At 38.7% G+C, this 19427-nt stretch overlaps 1 protein-coding gene across 6 annotated transcripts in view; it reads right to left on the reverse strand.

Annotated features, from left to right (window-relative positions):
- Positions 1 to 19427, reverse strand: part of ENOX2 (ecto-NOX disulfide-thiol exchanger 2) — a 291115-nt gene that overhangs the window by 157261 nt on the left and 114427 nt on the right. For 4 of the 6 annotated variants that reach the window (XM_015128190.3, XM_077988106.1, XM_077988107.1 and 1 more), the window contains exon 3: positions 8473 to 8616. The exons of the other annotated variants lie outside the window; for them this stretch is intronic. The gene's annotated coding sequence lies outside the window, so the exon portion shown is untranslated. The remainder of the gene's footprint in view (positions 1 to 8472; positions 8617 to 19427) is intronic. 6 annotated transcript variants of the gene reach the window in all.

Here is a 19427-nt window from a genome sequence, read left to right on the forward strand (position 1 = left end):
GGAACGTGGATGGCTTGAGCCTAGGAGTTCCAGACCAGACTGGGCAACCTGGTGAAACCCCGTCTCTACAAAAAAACACAAAAACTAGCCAGAATAGAGGCATGGCCTGTAGTCCCAGCTACTTTGGAGGGCTGGGGCGGGAAGATTGCTTGAGACCTGAAGTTTGAGGCTGCAGTGACCCGAGACAGCACCACTGCTCCAGCCTGGGTGACAGAGGGAGACCTTGTCTCAAAACAAACAAACAAACAAACAAAAAACTAATATTATAATAAAAATAAAAATAAGTACTTATTCATGGCCTATCCTGTGCATTCTAGCTCTCAGGTCTAAATGCCCTCCAACTGGAATGACTCTCTTTCTTTTATAGAGTGAGTAGAGCTTAGTCAGGGCACAGGCACCATCTTCTAGAGGTAGACCTACAGGCCCATTTTGCTCTTCATTTCTAGCTTCCACTGAAGTGTGACACAAGCCATCATTCTCAAGGGTGCTGGGACGGTAAATGGTCTGCTCTGAAGGCTCAGTCATCTCCACAGGTGAGTATCAAGGAATACATTTGAAGCTAGAAGTTGTAGGAAGTCTCATTAGGCCTATAAGCCATGTTCTTCAACATAGTTTTATCTATAATAAAGTCGATGCCATATTTTGTTCCTCCTGAGGTGTTTTTTTTGTGTGTGTGTGTGTTTTTTCTCAGTTTGATTCAGAACTGGAAAAAGAAAACCAGTGTGGTTATTTCATGCTCTTACACCATAACAAGCAGAGCAGTAACCATAAAAGTATTATCTGACTGCTTTTAAGTCGCTTTCTCCATTAAACAAATTTGGAAACTGAGGCTTAGAAATGGCTTCTATGGTTTACCTAAGGCCAAAAGTCTAATAATAACTGTCAAATTCAGTACTAAAAAGCACAGACTTCAGTATAGTTTTCACTACATGTCTGAGTGTGCTCCTTTCCTTTATCAAGGCTAGGGAGGACCGTACAGGTCCCAAGGACAAAAATGACATTTGCTTTCTGCACTTTACTAAGCTAGGAAGAGATGAAAACAACCTCTCAAAATGCAAGAATCCTCTTACTCTGAAATTCAGTTTTACTCACCTAAAACTGATTTTTTTTTCCAGACAAATCTTTGCCCAATAATCAAGAAATTAAAAGAGATTCTCTAGACGAAGTTATACAACAAAGTTTAAATCACTGATATAGTTTAGGTATTTGTTCCTGCCCAAATCTCATGTTGAATGATAATCCCCAATGTTGGAGGTGGGGCCTGGTGAGAGGTGTTGGGTCACGGGGGAAGATCCCTCATGGCTTCATGCTGTCCTTGTGATAGTGAGTTCTTTTGAGATCTGGTTGTTGTAAAGTGTGGCATCTCTCCCTCCATTCTTTCTCTTGCTCCTGCTTTCACCATGTGACATGCCTGCTTCCCCTTCGAGTTCTGCCATGAGTAAAAGCTTCCTAAGGCCTCCCCAGAAGCTGAGTAGACGCCAACACCATGCTTCCTATAAAGTCTGCCGAACCGTGAGACAATTAAACCTCTTTTCTTTATAAATTACCCAGTCTCAGGTATTTCTTTATAGCAATGAAGAAAGGATGGCCTAACACAACCACAAACAAAACGTAAGTATAAAATGCTTTCCTGCTTGAATGGAGTGGCCTTACTAAGGGTAGGCTGGGATGGCGGACACAAACTGTCCCTTAACAAGTAATCAGGTGTCACAAAAAGATTCTTCTGTAATTTGCTGAGTTGCCCGAGATCTGCTCTAAAAAAGCAATACCTTCATAGGTACTTCCCAGTCTCAAACTCTTTTCTGTCTTGAGAACAAAGTGCCTTCACCTGTGCAACAGCCAAAACAGATATGGGGCCTCCCATACCATCAGGTGAGCTTGTGACAAATCACGTAATACTATTAGCATGAGGGAAGTTAGCATTTCCAGGTTACAAATACACTTTCACAGTAAAAATGAATCAATTACATGCCACAGTCCTAGCCAATTTCAAATGATTATATGGGTCTGGTAATAACTAGTTCTCATTCTGCCATGAATTAGCCATGTGACGTTACACAAATCCCATCTCTGGGTCTCAGTTTCTTCATTTATAAAAATGATGGAGTTTGGCTAGGCATGGTGGCTCATGCCTATAATCCCAGCACTTTGGGAGGCTGGGGCAGGTGGATCCTTTGAGCCCAGGAGTTCAAGACCAGCCTGGGCAACATGGAGAAACCCTGTCTCTATTAAAAATACCAAAATTATCCAGGTGTGGTGGCACACATTTGTAGTCCCAGCTACTTGGGGGACTGAGGCAAGAGAATCACCTGAGTCTTGGGAGGTGAGCTGTGATAGGGCCACTACACTCCAGCCTGAGTGACTGAGTGAGACCCTCTCTCAAAAAAAAAAAAAAAAAAAAAAAAAAATGATGGAGTTAGTTGAGGTTGTCTCCAACTCTAAAATACTAGACTTAAACATCTACCACTAGCCTCTATATTACCAACATATCAGGCCACTTACATTTCATGTCTGCTGAGAGAATTCCTAATGACTTAAGTACAATAAAGTCACAAAATCATTCCAGAGCTATTTCAATGGTTAGGGCAACTTAAGAGAGATGTATTTCCATTTGTCTATCCTGCCTCTTTTGTGCCACCCTGTCTGCCCTCCCCTGGACAGTCCTTGAAAATGAAAACTTCACACTGGATTTCTTCTATCAGACCTGAGAAAGCAAGTAGGCTTACTTTTTTGATCCTCCAGTTTTCAAGATAATGGCTTTATTTCTTGAAACTGTGATCAGATAAAAATGTCCAAAGGACTAAAGAAACTGAGTAGGGCCATTAGTCTACCCTTTTTCTTATTTTAATTATATCTGAGGGAACAATAGGCTCTTCTTGCCTTTGGCAATATAATAATTCAGCTGACATGCTAGAAATACCACACACCAAGATATAAAATGGTGGCATTTTCTTTCTTTAAAAACAATCAATGCTTTTATTTGTGGACTTCAAAGTACACATGAAATAAAAAGTCTCAGCCCTGTGAGTCTGAGGTAAATCAAAAGGCTGTAAGTGTCACAGAAAAGTTTCCTGGTTCGTAGCCCTCCTATCAGGTAAGAAAGGAATCAAAAGTACTCTCAAGCAGATGAGTGTTCATCTCCTTTTTATATTTCTCTTCCAAGTGAGCCTGAACAAGTTTTCTGATAACCCATTCTGATAATAGTTCTTCTTTATGGCTGACCAAATTTCTTCTTGCTGCTCTACAGGCCCACTTTCTCCTATTAACCTAGCCTTGTAGTGCTGTAATTGTTCACTGTCTTTATATTGTCAAGTATCATTTTGATTTCCAGAATTTCTAAAGGAAAGCTGAGAATGGAGTTGGGAGGTCTATGATCAAGACTGGATACTCTCCGGAGGTCCTTATCTAATTATAACACTCCTGGTGATGCTAGTCTACCTTAGACAAAGTTATTTCTCCTCTCTAGTGATTAGCACCTCATGTGTAAAATGCAATGACTATGAGAATACATTAAGAGAAAGAAATAATCACCATACAAATACAAATTATTATTGATTTTGAAGCGTCTTTCTGGAGATCTTGAATTTTGTGATTAAATCATTATTGCAAATGAAAACTGACTGAAGATCCCTCTTTTCATACTGTCATTCATTATTCACATGAACTTCGGCAGTACTACTTAGTACTGGGCATGGCATATTTAAGCATAAATCTATCTTTCAACACAGGCTTATAGAGAAAAGACAATGGAAATAGGACTCTGCCCAAACCTGGATGCTCACTTTGGTATCGTAATTATTCCTGGGTAGTTTCCCACTCTTTCAGAGAGCTGACACCTTCTTTGAATATTATTGTACCATGATGTTGCTTAAAACAATGCATTTGATTTTAGTCATCATCCAGTTGGCCTTGTTGACTCATGGTTTTTTCTACTTTAGTGGAAGTATTTCATGAAAGAGTTGGTATTTCTGCTTCTACAAATCCAGATGGCTCTCAAACCAGGAGGCAGTTGGCAACTTTGGGAAAAGAACTTGGCATTGTGATTTTACATGGGTTTCACAATCTTCTACTCTTTTGTTATAGAGTACCATCTGAATAAATGGATTTGCTGCCATCTTAGACAATTTGTACAACTATAGCATCACCAAGGAAACATTTCCATGGGGAAAAGGTAAAATTTAAGAAGAAACACACTCTGAAGAATTCTGAGCTCATCTTTTATAAAAGCTACAAAGCAACCAGATCCACAAAGAAAGATTATGTGGTCAAATATGGCAGTAATGTCTAATCCTGATTACTGGTCTACTTCATAGTTGAGGCAGGACACTTAAACTCTACCTATCAGTTTCCCTTGGGCACTTAAGAAATCTCAGCTGTAATAAGGCAAGGTTTCCATTAGGGTCAGGTTTTTTTTTTTTTTTTTTTCCCACAAGCACCCAGATTTGATTTGTGCCTGCTCTAAGTGTGTAATCTCACAAATGTCTGAGTAGCCTTTAGGGACAAGTGAAGCTGTCAGTTGGTCAAATTCAGATACAAAGGCACAGTTTCGTGCAAAGCTCTACCTTGAAAATGACAAGAAAATAATAGGGAATATAAAGGCATAGAGAAAGCAATTATTCAATCAAATATGTGATCAAGCAACAAATATTTCCTGAGCATCTATTTTGTGTAAGACACCATGTCTCTGCTAAGAGAGTTGGGGCCCTTCCAACAGAGGAGTTATAACTGAGTTGAAAAGCTAAAACATTATATATACACACACACACACACACACACACACACACACACACACACATACATATCTATATATATAGACACACACACACAAACTCATACACAATAGTTCAAGGTGGTCCACAATCAGTGTCAAGTGATTGATATGAGTTTAATGACCAATATATTTCAGAGGTACAAGAGAACATTTCTAATTAAGATGATCCAGAAAGCTTCTTACAGAGGGTAGGACTTGTACTAGGTAGGCACTGACAGTTGGATAAGACTTTGACAAGTGAAAGAAGAAGGGGAGCATGCTGGGAAAGGGAAATGAATGGTATGAGCATGGTGGTGAGGTAGGTAAGCACAGAGTCTTCAGAGAAAGGTAGTGGATCAATGTGGCTGAAATAGAAGACTTGTTTTGGGGAGTAGCACAAAATAGAAAGCTGGAAAGAGGAACCATGAGATCTGAGTTTGAAGGGATCCTCAAGATTATCATATCCAAGGCCTGCTCCTCTTATTCTTACCTAATTATTTTCACACAAACACAGCTTTCCCTAGTCTGCACCAATGTTTAACATACATTTTAGTAGTGGTTCTAGATTCCCAATAACTTTAGACACAGTAACTTCAGCATAGTAGTTAGAAATAGACTTTGGAGTTAGAGGCCTGCTAAACCACTTGCTAGACATTCAACTTTGGGTAAGTTTATCCTTTATTTCTTCATCTAGAAATGTGGGTAATAGTATACTCACAGTCAAGGGATGAAGAAAATGAGAAAGAAGGCTTGAAGGTGACAGTAAAGGAAGAAGAATCTGCAAAGTATATTACCAAGAAAAGCAAAAGTAGAGAAAATACAAAGAAGAGGGCACTGTTAATAGCATCAAATGAAACAAAGAGTTCAAGGTGGCTGTGACCTGCCAAAAGTCCACTGACTTTGACAATCTGAAGGTCACAGGTGACCTTTAAGAAATCAGTTTTAGTACAAAAGGAAAGAGGCAGTTTATAGAAAATGGGAAAGGTAGGAGGGATGGGAAAGGAAGGAAAAAAGTATGTGTAGTGTGGAACTGGATCTGCAAGCGAATATCCCTCCCTCATCTGCAGGGATGGAGAAGGAGAGAGATGGCTTTGACTCAGTGGAGCTACAGGGCCAAGTGATGCAATGACTGGACATGTAGCTTGGAAATGAAATGGTTGGTAGCTCCTGTGGGAACTTCCAACCCTAGCTTTCCTCTTTGCTACAGTGCAGGGAATGATGACAAAGGAAGAGGGAAGTTGCTACTCATGAAATATCTTCCCTCTTCCTTTTGTCTAGTACTGCAGAGGAAGAAAATAATATTATAAAGCTATCTGCCTATTTACAATATCACAAGATTGCTGCTGAACAATTATAAAAGACTCCTTGTATACTAAAATCTCATTAATTTGGACTAGGTTAATTTGGAATTTGTGGTAATTTAACCTGGGTTGGAGTTACTTTTGTCCTACTAACAAAGAAAAGGTTCTCTAAGCAAATAGTGTGAACAAGATTTCAAGGGAGCTAATTTAGCCTGCCAGGGGCTTATTTCACCTATTTTAAAGAACATACCGTTTTTTAAGAACTTCAGCATATTCATTATTTGAATGCAAATTGTTCTGCTAATTATAGATTAGCATAATCTACTGTTAAAATCCTATATCTGCAAGTTACTTTGCTCTCACTGAATATGCTCATTAGAAATAAAACTGCAATTCTTTAAAGTTAATTCACAATTCAGATTAATACATACTCCCTTTCCCCACCCTCATGAGTTAACTGCAGTTCAGGAGGTATTACCCTAAACTCGCACATCACTTAACATGAATACAATGGAAAAACTAGTAGGTGATCATAAAGGTCTCAGAGCCAAAAGACACGTCTTAAAGTTGATGTTCTAAATCCTGTGCACTCTATCCGTGGCAGGTTCCACTTGGAGCTGATTTAACTTTTACTTATACTAATCTGGCACATCAGCTTGGAGAGCTGGCTGGGTTTTGTTGTTGTTGTTGTTCTTAATTCAGTAGAAGGAGAAAAAGGGCTGCTACATGAAGGGACACTGAGAGGAATAAAAAGTGACTGTAGGCTGCAGAAAGGAGACAGGACATGTGTAAAACGTGGCTATAATAACTAAAAGACCACCGTGGCGTAGAACAATTTAGTGTAGAGGTAAAAAACCTATATTCTTTAGTAAATCCTTAAAAATTTAAAAGTATTAGAGTGCAGTACAATAACTAATGACTGGAATTATGCCCCTAAATGATCAAGCAAAGTTTAAATTATATTGAATACATGTCTTTAAAAGACAGATGAGTTTATACACATACACACATGTGGTTTATACTCATAATGCTGAGCCTAAAAATGTGAAACACATTGATGATTTAAAACATGAAATTTATAATATCATATAATAATGCTAATAAAATAGCAACATTTATTAAGTGATTACTGTTTGCAGACACCATGCTAAGCACTTTACCTACAACATTTCGACTAACTGTCATAACAAATCCTAAGACATAGGCTTTAGTATCACTTTTACTTTACAGTTGAAGAAAGTGAAACTCAGAGAGGTTAAGCAAATAACTCCAGGCCACAGAAAGAGATAAAACCAGGATTAGAACTCAGGCCAGTTCCTTGGCTATACACCATGCCATTCCATGCTCCAGAAAATAGAGCTCTCTAAGAATCACTTATTTCTTGAGGGCTACATATAACTAATGTTTTACTGTATTTTTATTTTCCAAACTCATATTTAACAAATTATTTATAAGCAGCGATCTATGATCTAAGAGTCAGAAATGATACATTTGTAAACATGCTCCATTTCATAAGCTGAAAGTAAAAAGTAATAATAAAAAACAAAACAAAGAAAATGATGAACATGTCTGTTATGCCCATCCCCAAATCTCAGATGTTTCTGTATACTACAGATTCTACTTCCAAATGAATAACCATGCAAAGAGATAAAATTATAAAATATCAAATGATCAGTTAAGATCTGGCTCCCCTATTGTTTCCTCACTCCTTTTGGAAAAAAAAAGAAAAGAAACATTAAGATGAGAATAGGCCAATGGGACATGAGGGATTGGGGTAGGAGAAATTGCAAGGGAGGCTAAAAGCTCAGTTGGGCTGTTATAGAGGGTTTAGAAGAATCTGTTTGCCAACTGTTCTAAGAGAATTATAACGGCATAAAACATATGTAGGCATAGTGGGTATTGAGGGGAACAGGGGTAGAGGTGGGCAGATGCAAATATATGCAGTTATCTGTATTAGAAGCAAAAGTGAGGATGGCCTGCCACATGTACATACAAAGACGAATGCACAGTGAAACCATTCACTCACGCAATTCTTTCTACCTAAATCGATGCTCTTTACTCATCTCTTGTCTCAAGCCTACCCATTCTTCAAGGATGAGCTAAAAATGGCACTTCCGCGATGAAGTATTCTATAATCCCTAAGGCAGAATTAAACTCTTCCTCATTTATGCTCTCATCGGTTTTTCGCCCTTTACACATTTGCCACAGCACTGATGATACTCTATCTAATTATCAGAGTTATTCGTGTATGTGCTTTTCCCTCCTTCAATCCCATAATGAATTCCATGAGGACAGGGGACTCTTTCTCATTTCTTTAGTTCCTACAAACCCTAGCATAGTATGTGACCTGCCACATACTAGGCTCTGGGAAAATGTTGACTCTGGCACTGGCTTAAGACAGTGCATTATCACCTAGCTTACCTGAAGGAGTATTTGTTCTCTTTCTTTTCTTGCTTGATTCCCCTCCATTCTCAATGAGGCCTTCTGTGACCAGAGGGCCACTGGCACTACCAAACTGCAGGGGCTCGTTGTTGTTGGCAGGGTCAAAGGGCAGCTGGTTCAATCCTAAAGAAGAAAAAGAAAGCCAAAGTCCAGACTCCATTAAGGACTGGGATCGTCTCCAGATTTTATTATATGAGCCACTAGTGGAAAACCTTTTAAATCTTAAGAGCGTAGGAGAAACAGGTGAATTCCTTAAAGACCTTCTGTAATTTTTACAGATCTTTTTGGTAAGTACAGAATTAAAATATAAGACTGTGGCTCTGTCATTTGTAAGATCCCTCCTGTTTCTGTGGCAACTTAACATTTTTAGCCATAAGCTAGCAACTGTCTTCTACTTCCTCCCTTAAGGAGATAGGACCCTCATTAAATGTGACTATGGTTGGACCCACTGTTCCTTGTAAAAAGCTTGGCTTTGCATTCCTTGGATTACCTCCTGACATTTTACCATTCTTTCATTACAAGGTATGTTGAACTGATGCAGATATAATCATCAGACTATCCTGTGTCAAAGTCACTTCTGACAGTAATACAGGGGTCTCTAAAATCAGAAAACCATAACTCCATGGCAAATGAGAAAAGGAAACAGATATATAGAAATTGCAAGGGGGTTATTTAGTAGCTGGAGCAATGGGGAGTTATGACCTAGATTTCAGTAACGTTAATCTCGTTCTCTTCAAATTATATTAGAAGCATGGTCACTTTACTCGTCACTGCTGCACCATATAAAATGGCGAAAGGTATTTTCTACTCTCCAAGTCTTACACGGTTCAATCAGGGGCAAGCAGAGACAGTTCTTACTCCTCTGGCAGCAGCATCTGGAATTTCAAGTGTTTCAATTAAACTTCATGAAATGTGAAATCAAAAGCTTTTTTAAAGCCCAAAGTTAAGACATCTCCTGTAAGCCTTTTCTCCACTGGTTCTCTAATCCTATCAAAGAGGGGGAAATCAAGTTGGCCTGAAAGAGCGAACTCTTTTTTTTTTTTTTTTTTTTTTTTTTGGAGATGGTCTCTTGCTGGAGTGTAGTGGTGTGCCGATCTTGGCTCACTGCAACCTCTGCCTACCGGGTTCAAGCGATCATCCTGCCTCAGCCCCCCTAGTAGCTGGGATTACAGGCATGTGCCACCATGCATGGCTAATTTTTGTATTTTTATTACAGACGAGGTTTTGCCATGTTGGCCAGGCTGGTCTCAAACTCCTTACCTCAGGTGATCCACCCACCTCGGCCTCCCAAAGTGCTGGGATTACAAGCGTGAACCACCATGCCCAGCCCATAGCTCATGCTTTAACTCCCAAATTTTCTATGGCCCATAGCTGTACAATTCTTGAGGTAATGTTGTAAATTGTCAAAAAAAAAAAAAAAAAAAAAAAAAAAAACCTTGAAATCCAGTCAGCTAAAGGTCAATCAAGTTTCAATAAAATGAATGCTAAGATTCTAATGAGCTGGCATGGTGGCTCACGTCTGTAATCCCAGCACTTTGGGAGGCCGAGGCAGGCAGATCACCTGAGGTCGGGAGTTCGAGACCAGCCTGACCAACATGGAGAAACCCCATCTCTATTAAAAATACAAAATGAGCTGGGCGTGGTGGCGCATGCCTGTAATCCCAGCTACTTGGGAGGCTGAGGCAGGAGAATCGCTTGCACCCAGTAGGCGGAGGTTGCGGTGAGCTGAGATCGCGCCATTGTGCTCCAGCCTGGGCAACAAGAGCGAAACTCCATCTCAAAAAAAAAAAAAAAAGAAAGAAATGACATAAATTATTATTTATAATAAAGAGTATCCTCTTGTTAATGTTTTCAGCTCACATAACAAGTACTGTTTTTCAGCAATCAGACTCCACTTGGATCACCTCCATTAAATGTCTTCTGGGACTTGTCAAACATTCTTCCTTACATCATGTGAGTAACTAAGTGAAAGAATAAAACTTGCTTCTGGATCTTCAGTGAACTGTTCACTGCATCATATACATGTTCTATTAAATCCCTACAATGACTAGAACTAAAGAAACAAACATCAGTTGCTATGTACTAAAAAAAAATTGAGATCATGACCAAGACTATTTAAAAAGAAGACTGGATATTTATTCCATTTACAAATGAAGATTCTTCTTGTACCTAATTAGTCTCAGAGTCAAATATGATTAATATACTAGTCCAAAACTTTTCTTGGAATTTCTGCAATATACTGATCAAAACAAGTTCCATGGAAGATAGAATGGCATAGTGGAAAGATCCTGACAGACAGAGATTCAAATCCTGGTTATCCTTTACTAAGTGATAGCTTTTGGCAAGTCATGTAGTCTCTCTTAGTCTTGGTTTCATAATGTATAACGGAGAGTGATAACACAACGAAGGCTGTGGCAAAGATAAACAAATACATATTTATGAGAATTACATTATTCGAAGTGAATTAAAACAAACTTTTCCCCTATAAACTTGAAAGCTCTTCTAAAAAGGAAACTTCCCTCTCTCCCTCCCTCCCATAATTGTATTCTTGGTGCCTAGCACCATACCTTGAGCACCCAAATGAATTAATCCTTAATTGGATGGGGGTAGATGACTCATTCTTTTAACCCATGTAATCAAAGACCTGACAGCTGATAATCAAGAATTAATGCTACAACTTAAAAGTTCTGATGCTGATTATATAAACATTACTTAAAATAATTAGATTCTAAATGCATCTCCGTCATTTCAGTACTATACTGCAGAATGGTAAAATGCTGATGAAAAGGAATGTTCAGGGATTAGGAGGTTCCGATTAATGATGGTTAATGAGAAAAACTTCTTATTTTTGTTTTGCATTTGATAAATGTACAGAATAATATATTAGTCCATTTCCCTGACTTATTAAGTAGATGACTGAGGATTTTCCAGATCTTCGGAGCCACAATTTGCAAAAGGATGTTAATAAGAGTACCTAACTCACAAAACTGCTAAAAAAATTAAATGAGATTATATATGTAGAACATTCAACATAACATCTGGCACACAGTAGATGTTCAATAAGTATTAACTACTACTATTATAATATTGAATTTCCATTTTTAATTTCTAGTTACTGATGTGCAATGTGAGGAGATTGTTCTGAATCTGCCCTGATCCAAGGATATACCCTGCTTTCTTCATTGAACCTTTTCATTCCTGTTTGTACCTTTTTCTAAAAGTTGAAGGAATCCAGGGGAAAAAAATCTAATGAGTTAAAGGTGTTCAGTCATAGACATCTTATTATAATTATGCTTGCCCTTTCTTTAGACCCATATGGTAACCTTAGGGATATAGGCATTTTATTAATCACACTAATGTACAGATTTCTGGCACCAAATAAGACTGAGATTTCAAGTACTTCCTGTGTATCCACCTCATATATGATCCAGATATGTGAAAATCATGACAATTCAGTACAACATTTCAGGCCTCATTTTTTTATAGAGAAAGATCTCATATGGACGGGGGACATCTCACTCAGTAAGCTGACTCGCTGAACACAAACCCATATTTTATATAATCCAATACCCAATACAGTCTCCAAAGATCTGTAGTTCAAGAGCAAGGATGATAGAGACAGCAAAATCCTACAACACCAGTGCTTCCTAGCTACTTTTACTGTTTTGCTTCATTCCTTCCATAAGATAGCACCAAATAAACCAACAGGTATTTAAAGGGTCTTTTTTGTGTCATGTATACATGACCCAGGTCACATGCCATTTTAAGTAAACTAGCCCCATTAAAATGATTAAATATTAAAAAAGAAAACCACCACTTTAATTCCAAGAATTCTTATTGCTGAAATTTCAATTACGACATAAATGTAAAAATATTGGCAATTACCATATTGTAATCCTCACCCAAACTACAGAATTTATCTTTAAATCTCTTATGGAAGCAATTTCTACCATTTTTTCTAGATATGATGAAACTGAAAAATATCAGATTTGGAAGAAAGTTTTGAGGTTATCTAGTTCTTTCTTCTATGCAAGACAGGAATTTTATCAATAGAATTCCTGACAGGCCTAAATCCAGGGGCACTTCTTAGCCTGGGACCCATTCCTTGCTGGGCTTCTAGGCATTCAGCTTGCTTTTAAAAACTACGACCTACTCTATTTTGGGAGTTCCTTTTATTTCCCTAAAACAGCTTCTTGCTTATCTTACCTAAAATGAAGACATAAGATGTCTAACTTTTAAAGGTTTCTACTGATAATCACTGTAAGAAAAACAAATGAGAGAGTAACAGATAACTAACAAAGTCAGAAATTGTTCAAAGTCTTATGCATTCCTCACAGTCCTTGCCCTTTTATTTCTGAGGATAAATTTAATAAAACCTCTTACTTCGTTCATTTGTTTTCCTCACATCTCCTCATTCCTCCAGCCCACAAAATTTACGGTTTGTCCAAAGGGAAGCACAAATTGTTAAAATAAAGACAAACAGGTAATAAACACGGGTGTTACAGATTTCTACCATTTCTGTATCTTATGTTCACAATAAACAAATCCATGTGGTAACATAATCTCATCTAAAACCAAGGTGACTGGTGTAGACAGCTGACCAGCTGTTATTTCATGTCATGTTGAAATGCTGATTATCTGACTCCATAACACATATAAGGCTGCTTTAGAAAGTATGTATATTGGGAAAGGGTGGGGGTGGGGTTCCTTAGAGAATGACACTTCTCATCTAATGGAACTAGGGGGTTAAACGTCTCAGAATGAAGTGTGATTCTCAGTGAATACTCCAATCTGCAGGTCAAGGAGTTCACACGCAATGTTATGTCTGCCATACAGATGCAAATGATTCGTGGGCTTTGAGGAAAGCACTAAAGAATTTTCATGATTCTTGTGTGAGAAGATCAATAATCTCTTTGTGCCCAGCTGCTGTAACAGTTACTGTCACAATTCACTTTACATAGCTGTCCACTATCAGGTCAAATTAGGACCAGCCTTCATGATGCAATCTAACACTTTTAATGATTGCCCCAGGTTGTAATACCAAAATGTGACCTTGTGAGTGTATGCTACTTTTTATCGGCAGCTGTGGCTCAGAGACTGTATAACCCTAGCAAAAAGAAACACAATTCCACCCTGGATTAGTTTGCTTTAAAAGAAAATGGCTAAAATCTTGAGAAATCTGATAAATTCAAATTAAGGCAACAATCTCAACACAGAAATTGATGTTGAAAAAATAAATATCAGTACTCGGCAATAAGAACAGTCTAGCTAATTTGTCTATAAAACAAATTTCTATAACCTAATTCTTATTTTCCAAATGACTTCAATTTCAAATCGGATATGGGACTCCATGTTGGGAGATGAGGGTCTCCAAATTAGTTTTCAATTCAAAACTTTTGGAGAAATAAGGGATTAAGATAATGGCCAGGCCCTTAATGTTCTGCCAGGTGCTTTTGTAGGATTTATCCATCTCTGGAGGCTCCTCCTCACTTTCATTCACCCTTCCTGCTTCCTCAGTCTAGGCCTCAAAACCTCTGACTCCACATTTGTAGCTCTCACTACCCAGCCATTCCACCTGCTACTTCTGAGGAAATATTTACAATGTCCAAAGGAGCTGGACTGCAATATTACTCTTCAGCCAGAGGGCTTAGCAGCCAAAACAACTGAACAGTGCCAGGTCTTAACTGATGTCAAACAAATGAAACCTACTTTGTCAATTTCATGAATTCAATATTCTAACCGGTTTAGCTGAAGCAAGGGTAATTGTATGAGTTACAATTAATGGGTAAGTAAAGGTAATGAGGAAGAAGTGAGAAAGAAAAGGGAAAAGTCCTTTTTGGAAGCACTAAGGGGCTTGCTTGAATGGTGGTACACAAACTTTCAAAGCCTAATTTACCTTTAAGTCGCCATTTTCAAGGTGGGATACAGGTCATAGACCAATTTTCATTGGCAGTGATCCTTCAGCAACTTTTAATGACTCCCCAAACTACTTGATCACGGCACTAAAGTCTCTCATAACAAGGCCGCATCCATTTCAGGCCTTGTCTCCCACTATGCCCCAGCTTATACTCTACCCCAATACTTCTCAAACTTTTTAATGTGGACATGTGTTCCCTGAGGAGCTTGTAAAAGTGCAGATTCTAATTTAGTAAATCTGAGTTGTGGTCTGCTTTTATAAGTTCCCAGATGATGCTAATCCTGCTGGTGTGGGAATCACACTTTGAGTCAAAAGGGCTGGCACTCAAGCAAAATGGGACTACAGCATTCACTGAATCCATCCAGTACTTTCCTACCTCCACACCTTTGGCTCACACTGCTCCTCCACCTGCTTCTTAATTTTCAATGTTTAAAATATCGTCCTTCCTTTAGGGTTTATCTCAGATGCTATTTCCTTCATGGTGTCTTTCCTTATTTACCTCTACCCAAACCAATACATACACAGCAACAGAGAGGGGAACTACCCATCAGGGGAACTACTATTCATTGGTTGTTTAGAATGTGTTCGTTTACAAACATTATCCCTTTATTTTATTTTCTAATTATTATTCTTATTTTACAACAAGGAATGGGAAACTTACAGAGTTGAAGTAAATTTCCCAAGGTCACACAAGGAATTCAGGCTTTTTGTTTTTGCTTTTTGTGCTGAATAGGGTCTCACTATGTTGCCTAGGCAGGTAATTCCTGGGCTCAAGCTATCCTTCTGCCTCTGTCTCCCTAAGTGCTGGGATTACAGGCATGAGCCGCAGTGCCTGGCCTCAGGCTTTTTCAATTATAAAATACTATTCTGACTCTCCTTGAATGTTAGCCTATACTTTTCCTGAGCCTTTTAGAACATGCCTTGTGTTACAGTTCTTTGGGTATTCTGTCTTAGCCTACCTTTCCTCCTGCCTTACTCCACTCCCACTTAGTGGTAAACTCCTTGAGGACAGACTTTATGCCTCAGTCATTTTTTAGTCTCTCCTCCACCAAGATGTGGCACAGTGCCTTGTACTATATGGTAAGCACTCCAGAAATGAGTATTGAACTGAACTCAGCTACAATTTGGGATATAGCATGGATGGTCTCTGACTTACGATGGTTCAACTTATGATTTTTCAACTTTATGATGTGAAAGTGATAGACATTCAGTAGAAACCATACTTCTCTTACCATGCTGAGCAGTAGCAGTCAGCTGCAGCTCCCAGTCAGTCACAAATTTTTGACTTATGATATTTTCAATTTTCAATGGGTTTATTGGGATGTAACTACATAATAAGTCAAGGTGTATCTGTAGTTCTGTTTCCCATCCCAGGCACCAGCTGACCTGCTGCTGGAGCTGTCATGAAAGGAAGAAGGAAGTAAGGTTCATGGGTTCCTTCAGCATTCCTGGTATCTTCTTCATGTTAGGATTCCTGAAGCCTGGGGAGTAGTGGTAGACAATCACACGCTCCACTCCCAATCTTGTATCTGCATAATTTCATTCTCTTTCTGAGGGGCAAAACAGACCTTCCACTGACTAAGACCCTTAAAAGAGATCCCATAAATGGATCTTCTGTTAATTGTTCAATGTACATCAGGTTACATGTCCCATTTTACAAACTACAGTTAAGAAAAGGCAATCTCTACCCAGTCTACCACTGATGGGCATTTAAGTTGATTCCATGTCTTTGATATGTGGTACACATACACCATGGAATACTATGCAGTCATAAAAAATAATGAGATCATGTCCTTTTGCAGGAACATGGATGGAGCTAGAGGCCATTATCCTTAGCAAACTCACACAGGAACAGAAAACCAAATATTGTATGTTCTCAGTTATAAGTGGAAGCTAAATGATGAGAACGCATGGATACATAGAGGGGAACAACAGATAATGGGGCTTACTTGAGGGTGGAGGATAGAAGGAGGGAGAGAATCAAGACAAACAACTAAAGGGTACTATGCTTAATACTTGAGTAATGAAATAATCTGTACAACAAACTCCCATGACATGTTTACCCCTGTAACAAACCTACACATGTACTGCTAAACTTAAACATTTTAAAAAAAGAAAAGGCAATCTCTTGAGATGAACTATCCAATACAGTAGCCGCTAGCCATATGTAGCTCTTTAAATTAATTAAAATGGAATAAAATGAAAAGTTCAGGCCGGGTGTGGTGGCTCATGCCTGTAATTCCAACACTTTGGGAGGCCAAGGTGGGTGGATCATGAGGTCGGGAATTCAAGACTACCCTGACCAACATGGTGAAACCCTGTCTGTACTAAAAATACAAAAATAGCCGGGCGTGGTGGCGGGCGCCTGTAATCCCAGCTACTTAGGAGGCTGAGGCAGGAGAATCACTTGAACCCGGGTGGCGGAGGTTGCAGTGAGCTGAGATCGCACCACTGCATTCCAGCCTGGGCTGACAGAGCAAGGCTCCATCTCAGGAAAAAAAAGAAAAAAAAAAAGAAAGAAAAAAAAAAGAAAGAAAAAAATGAAAAGTTCAGTTGCTCAGTTGCACTAGTCACATTTCAAGTGCTCAATAGTTACATGTAGGTAGTGGCTGCTGTATTGGACAGCATAGCTATAGAACATTTCAATCATCCCAGAAACTTCTGCTGGACAGTGCTGCTCTAGAGTTAGATCTGCATTCAAAGCCACATCTGCAACTTACTAGGTGTGCCACTTACTAAGTGTGCCACTTACAAGGTGTATAAAACAGGTCACTTGATCTCTCTCAGACTGTTTCTGCATTGTAAAATGGGGATGATAATGCCCCCCTTACAGCAAAGTGAGGAAAATTAAATAAGGGATTGTTTGTTTAAGGTCTAGCACATGTTGGACACTAAACAAATGTTAACACCCTTCTAACCCAATGGGGGGTTTATATAAATTTGCCTCAAAAATGGAATAAGAACATTTGAGTAGTGTGGATCCTTTGGCCTCCAGGCTACAGTCTATTTACAGCTTGGAAGATGTTAGCTTTGCATTCCTCTTCTAACCTACTTTTTCTTAATAACACAAAGCCATTAAAGTAAATCATGAATAAATAATGCTGGGAGTAGTCAGTGATTGCTCTTTGCTTGGACTCTGTTAGGAGACCATATGCATCACTACCTTGAACTTTCCAACATGAAAGAACCACATTTTCCCCTAACAATGGAAATGTTTCCTCCCAAATCTTTCAGGAATGCTCTGTTCCATCTGGTACTATCAGAACACTCTAGCAGTGACACTACAGCTGGACTAGAGAAGTATCATTTCTCTCTAAAGCCATATTTTCCTATACTCGGAATGTTCTCTGTGTTTTTCCTGTGGGGTTGACATCTCCCAGGCCTGGTAAAGGGTGAATTATTCGAGAAAAGTTTGAACTAAATCTGTTAAGGTGTTTGTGTTCCGTGAGCAGAAAAGCAAAATACATATATCCAACTTCAAGAAGAAGAACACTTCAGGACTTTTTTCCCCTGTCCAATTTAAGGCTTGGGAAACAGCAAAATCACATTCCTCATTGAAAACAAAGTTCAAAAAAATGTTGATTTGATAGAACAGTTCAAAGTGACAGATGGTAGATGGGTGATCTATCATTTTCCTTAGAATAAAGTCTGTCTGGCAGTCTTCAGAGGAACTGAGAAGAGAAAGCCTTATTTTGCTGTAGTTTAGCCCTGGGAACAGTTACAGCAGCTACCCTTTCTCTCCACATCTTTGGGGGTAGGGGATTGGAAAGATAGTGATTCATCAGTGCCTGCTTTGAGCTGGCTCTAGGCTATGCTGTAATTCCTGTTGACCAATTTTCCACCTGAGTGACAGGAAAAGGGCAGGTTCCTAACACACTGACCATTAGGTTATCTGTTGAGTACTTCCCTGAGAATGTGCCCAGAGGTACTCTATTATGGTTGTCTCTGTCTAAATAAAATAAATAATTGCAGATTTCAGAGCCTGAGGACAGAGAGTTGTTCTAGTATTGAAATTGGAGTCTATCTTGTCAGATCTGTAATGAGGTCTTCCCTTCAGGCTGATTGATTTCATAAAGCTGAGGCAATTATCAAAAGCAAGCACAGTTCTCCCTGCAGAAACCACTCCACTGGTTTTGAAAACTAGCTTGTCAGCCAGATCTGGTCAGGAGCCTAGGCTGAGCCAGCTCTTTCAGTAGGAACAGTTACTACATACAGAGAACACGAATTTCTGCTAATAGATTATTAAGATGCCTGTAAATAAGTTGTAAACAAGGTTCAGCAAAATAATTTCACACGCTGTGAGTGAATGAAAATTGAAGTTGCTGTCAAATAAATCTGTATTTTAGTGTAAGATGTTTTGAAGGAGAGAGTGAGAGCTGGTCTTTTGGTCTTTGGAGAGTTAATTTTATCAATTAATGCTAGAAGGATATTGGTATCCTTTAAGACTGATGCACTGCATGAATAACATTTGTATCTTTGCTTTTCCCAAAATGTACACACTAATTTCACCAGATTTCCTTTCTTTATTTATTCAGCCTTCATTAACTATTTATCCAATCACTATGCTACAATTTTAATTACCTTCTAATTAACCAATGATGAGTTTGTGATTTAGCATTCCCTAAAGATAGAACTACATAAATGTGGTCAATCTTAATTTACACATTCAAAATTTTTATCCTCCCTCCTTGTTCCCACCCTGTTAATTTTGCTATGCTGTGTCACTAATGTTCTGGAATTACGCTTTCTGCATTCCTAATCTTTTAGCCCCATTTGGGCTATTTTTTCAAGAATGTATGAGAAATAACCCTTGCTGTTGGCTATGAAATTAAACACACAGGAGCAAACAGAGGTTCTTGTAATATGTTAATGCATCTTTAAAGATCCATATTTTTCCTATAACAGTTCCTCCTAGGAGTATCAATACAAGGTGTTGACAAGTGATTAACTCCTTTAGAGAAGTCCCTGCCTAAGCTGAAGTCAAACCTACTACTAGGAAAACTACAATCTGCTCCTT

The sequence above is a fragment of the Macaca mulatta genome, chromosome X (assembly GCF_049350105.2).
Source record: "Macaca mulatta isolate MMU2019108-1 chromosome X, T2T-MMU8v2.0, whole genome shotgun sequence".
NCBI lineage: Eukaryota > Metazoa > Chordata > Mammalia > Primates > Cercopithecidae > Macaca > Macaca mulatta.